The sequence below is a fragment of the Trichomycterus rosablanca genome, chromosome 1 (genome assembly GCF_030014385.1).
Source record: "Trichomycterus rosablanca isolate fTriRos1 chromosome 1, fTriRos1.hap1, whole genome shotgun sequence".
Taxonomy (NCBI): domain Eukaryota; kingdom Metazoa; phylum Chordata; class Actinopteri; order Siluriformes; family Trichomycteridae; genus Trichomycterus; species Trichomycterus rosablanca.
In genome coordinates, this window is record NC_085988.1 from 73294829 (window position 1) to 73295961 (window position 1133).

General features: G+C 39.5%; 1 long non-coding RNA gene across 1 annotated transcript in view; it reads left to right on the plus strand.

Moving 5' to 3' along the window:
* The window catches only part of LOC134315159 (uncharacterized), a 7379-nt gene extending 6901 nt beyond the window's left edge, over nucleotides 1–478 (plus strand). Inside the window, exon 4 of the long non-coding RNA XR_010012472.1 lies at nucleotides 437–478. This is a non-coding gene — a long non-coding RNA (uncharacterized LOC134315159). The remainder of the gene's footprint in view (nucleotides 1–436) is intronic.
* The last annotated feature ends 655 nt before the right edge of the window (nucleotides 479–1133 follow it).

Here is a 1133-nt window from a genome sequence, read left to right on the forward strand (position 1 = left end):
AATTCAAAATTTGTGGTAATCTGGTCCCATTGTGGTTTACAATGTGTAACGTAAAGCCTCCACAAGGGGGCGTTCGTGTACAAGTTCATAATGTGTTTATTATGTGCCTGTTAAAATTTTTTCAATTAATTAATAACCCTGCTCTATGTAAGCTACTAAGGTTCTTCTCCGTTTCTTATCTATCTATCTGTCTGTCTGTCTGTCTGTCTATCTATCTATCTATCTATCTATCTATCTGTCTATCTATCTGTCTATCTATCTGTCTGTATGTCTGTCTGTCTGTCTATCTATCTATCTGTCTGTCTGTCTGTCTGTCTGTCTGTCTATCTAAATCAAAGCCAAAAATGGACCAGCTTTGCCTTACCATAAGGAAACCTAGTTCTGTACCACATACCCTTTGAACCTCAAGTGTGTCTCCTTTTGATACACCAATCAGAACTCAAGGAAGACAGGCATCAAGGCTTCTCTGAACTAGCACCAAGGTGGCAGACTGATCTTGTGGATAGCTGTGTCCCTTTCAATTAGCTAGATGGTGAGTCATTCTACTTCTTTTTCTCAGCACCCCATTACAATAATTGTTAGGAAACAAAAGGAAGGTTTAATCTTGGGTTTTAATTAGATAGCTCATGTAGATCATTAATTTATTCACTGTTTTACCACCGCTCTATCCTAATCAGGGTCGTGGTGGGTATGATTCACTGGGCGAAAGGTAGGAAACACCCCTGACATTTCATCAGTCTGTCACAGGACAAACACACACATTTACACCTAGGGCAATTTCAGTATCTCCAATTAACCTGACAGCACGTCCTTGGACTTTGGGAGGAAACCAGAGACACAGGGAGAACATACAAACTCCACACAGAAAAGACCCAGAATGCTCCACCTGGGAACTGATCGCAGGACCTTCTTGCTATGAAGCAACTGTGCTACCCACCAAGCCACCATGCCACCCCACATACAGATAAAAGTACGTGTTCTTACTTATAGGTTTAAAAATGATTAGGATAAATATCTAAGGCCGATGGATATATATTTTTATATATTAAGCAAGAATTCTATGACGGCATTAATTAATTATTTAGGTAAGCATGTTGAAATAGGGTCAAGTAGACACTATGATGACTTTATCA